Genomic DNA, 3,646 nt, shown 5'->3' with positions numbered 1-3,646 from the left:
CGCATAGTAGTGCGGACGTTGATCGGAACGGTGCGTACATAAGCGATATAAATTTACAATTTCGGCTTCAAGATGAATTATGGTAAACAACTCTCTCTCTCTCTTTTTGCTAATTTTTTAAGTTAGAACTTTAAATTAAATAAAAAATAGATGATCATGTTTGTTTATTAAAAATATATATTAAAATAAAATAGTAGGCCCTCAAGCCAATATTAAATCTCAAACCCATGATTTCTGTCATGTAGCAAACGTTTCTAAAAGTTCTAAATTGGCTCCCTTTGTTCAGTTAAGAAAAACGTTTTTGATGTATAACAGAAATAATTCTTGCGAACTTCTAAAATGATCCATGGTCAACCGCTTCAAATCTCGTGAGCCATATAGCTTGCCAAGATCCCTCGTTGGCACGTGGACAAGCTATGTGGGCTCACGAGATCTCAAACGGCTCGCAAATGGGCCATTTTCAAAGTTCAAACAAGCTGTATAACTTGTTCACATGCCTCATTGGCACGTGGGCTCCATGCGTTAAAGCTCGCCGATCGACCATTTCTGAAGTCCATGATAAAAAAACGCTTGCGGACTACTTTGGATGGACTACTTTGGAAACGGCCCATTGGCGAACCATTTAAGATTTAGCAAACCCACATAGCTTTTTCGCGTGCCAAAGAGGCATGTGGGCAAGCTATAGGACTCGCCGAGAGCTCAAACAGCTGACCGATGTATTGTTTCTGAGCGTTTTTTGCTCGAGGACTTTGAGAACGATCCATATATCAACGAGTTGTTTGAGCTCTTAGCGAGCCATATAGCTTGCCCATATGCCTCATTGGTACATGGACATTCCATGTGGGCTCACAAGAGCTCCAACGGCTCGCCGATGGACCGTTTCTAGAGTCCACAAAAAAAAAACTTGTCCCTATTTCATACAACTCGGGACATGTGGGTTTAACATGAAAATAAAGAAAACTTGGTACATGTCGGTACTTGGTACTTGGTACATATTGATACTTGGTACTTGGTACATGTCGATACTTGCTACATGGTCCTTACTTTAATTTGACTGTAGGTTCCATAATGAAACTTCGTACTTGCATTTGGTACATGGTCCATGGTATTAATTGGTCAATGTAACTTTGTGGTACTGTAATAAATTAACATGAAAACAATAAAACCTCTTTAGTGTTAGATTTGGTATAAGGTACTTGGTACTTGATTTGGTACTTAGTACTTGCAACTTGAAACTTGGTACTTGATTTGGTACAAGATATGTAGAATCTGACACTTAGGGTAAAATCTGCTACCTTTACAAAAAATATGAAAATCAAAAGCTTGTTAATACTAGATCCTGACATAGAAACCAAGAAAACTTGTTAGTGTTAGATTTGGCAGTTGATTTAGAGTTTGGTATCAGGTTCCATAATGAAACTTGATAGTTGTCGTTGGTGCATGGTACATGGTACATGGTACGTAACTTGAAACTTGGAGCGTATGATGCTTGTAGTTGGTGCATGGTACATGGTACGTAACTTGAAACTTAGAGCGTATGATGCTGGTACTTTGAAACTTCATAGTTCAAATCTTCATCTTAAAAAAAACATTGGAAGCCTTTTTAACAATGTGTAAACCGACCGGCCGAAAAGCCACAAGCGGTGACCCAAACCAAGACAACAACAACTGAACAGAAAGACTAACGTCCCTAGCGATATTTCTTTTATAATCTTAAAGACTTGCACAAGAGTGCTATAAGATCAAATTGCCTTAATTTTGAGAAGTAGAGCAACTAACAGAAAACTTAGGACTAGGTTTCACATGCCACATCATCATTTGGTAGCACAATGACCATGATTTCAATCCATCTTTTAAAAAAAATATATAAAAACAAATAAATAACATTGAGATGGTTACTTAGGTTAATTATATCTTATCGACAAATAATTAATTGTTTGACAATAGACAAATTCAGTGATGCAACAAACACATGTCAGTATATATCATTAGTAAGTTTATGTACATGTGTCCAAAATGTGTGGGGATCAATCCTCACATATACAAAACAAATCTCATCATCACATACGATGTAGCAATGCACACTGAAAAATACATATATAACAATTCCAAATATGCAAAAGAAATCTCTACGCAGGATCACTATGTGATCCATCACTATTACTGGAAGATTCACTATCATCGGTCTCATGATCGCTAGTGCCACCACCACTGGTCCGAACCGTGGGACTACGACTGTCCCCATCTCAGCGATCGTCACCATCATGGCCACTGATTGGGCCGCTGCTCCTCTAAGCCTCTCGACGTCGCCCCTCGGCCTCCTATCAAGCCATCTCTGTCATATCAGCCTCCCCATGCTGCTCCTGTATTAGTTAGTGAAATAAAAAAAGAATATATTACAGTACCATGAAAAAAAACTACAAAGAAAAACAAACATACGTACAAGTGGATCTGGAGTGTCAGTAAGTGTCTGACACAAAGCACGATAGCCGCAGTATGTGGCGTACTCTATCTCCTATGCCGTCGGTGCACGACCATAGTCTTTCGTCTACATTAAGACACAACCAAAGACTTATTAATTTTTGCATTCAATAATACTACCTTTAAAAGTTAAAATGTGAATGGTCTATACTCAAAAATGTGGCCACAAATCCATCCCGTCCCATCCGCCCTAGTCTAGATGTGTGACGTAAAGCTACTCTCTTTCTTGCTGCCTCCTAAGCAAATTTGAATAAACAAAATAACATAGATTAGAGAAAGTTAGAATCAATCTAGGAAAGTTCATATTAATTCTAATATATATTACCAAAGGCACACACCTTTTGTTGGGGAAAATTAATGCATAGGCGCATCTCCTTGCGAAAGAATTGCCATGTCTCCATGCAAATTGTTGCCTTTCTCTTGTTTGACGGCACCATACAATAGCGCCTGTTTATTTTTTAAATTACAATAAGCGTCAGAATATACCATATAACTACTAGACTTCATTGTTTTGTTACTTTTATTGAATTTTTTATTTTGGTCATTTGATAAATGTCTCATGTCGTTATGGAAATTGAAATCCAGATTCGGATCAATCAGAGGGTACACCACCACCTCCTACTAGTGGTAGCCGGGGTGCACAGAGTTCCGATACTGCACATGAACCCGTTTACGATGATTTATACTATGATGAGCCTATTATATGCTGGTGTGCTCGTTGTTGTGGCACATATCGCAGGCCACGACGGGAGTGCTTTTCACATCAGATGACTTATGGTACTTTTGAGCAAGCACCACCACCTGAGGAGCGACATCGACCTACGGTATATTTCTGATGTCCCTTTGTTTGATATTGGAGTTTTACAAATCAAAGAGTAAAATATATAATGTAACTAGATTATATATGTAGGTATCTTCACTTGATGGCAAGGATGACTTTACTACCAGTGGTGCACATGTCTCTCGCACATGACACGGACAGGTCATTTGTCAGTTGTTGCAGCTCGAGGTTTCTTGACATCCTCTACCTCCTCCATTGGAGGCTGAGATGGGTGGAGATCATCCAATGCCTACTCATTTACAGGATCTAGTACAGAGCTACGATCGTAGACGATACGAAGGCTGGCAAGAAGGACCACTTCCTTCAGATGGCAGATGTGGACAA

The 3,646-nt window shown here is 39.1% G+C and overlaps 1 pseudogene; it reads right to left on the bottom strand.

Annotated features, from left to right (window-relative positions):
- Positions 1 to 2,324: 2,324 nt before the first annotated feature.
- Positions 2,325 to 2,918, bottom strand: LOC147418525 (uncharacterized; annotated as a pseudogene).
- Between the last annotated feature and the right edge of the window lie 728 nt (positions 2,919 to 3,646).

This window comes from Adiantum capillus-veneris, chromosome 30 (assembly GCF_014529385.1).
Source record: "Adiantum capillus-veneris isolate H3 chromosome 30, ASM1452938v2, whole genome shotgun sequence".
In the NCBI taxonomy this organism is placed as follows: Eukaryota; Viridiplantae; Streptophyta; class Polypodiopsida; order Polypodiales; family Pteridaceae; genus Adiantum; species Adiantum capillus-veneris.
The sequence above is the reverse complement of the archived record's forward strand: the minus strand, read 5'-3'. Positions and strand labels throughout refer to the sequence as shown.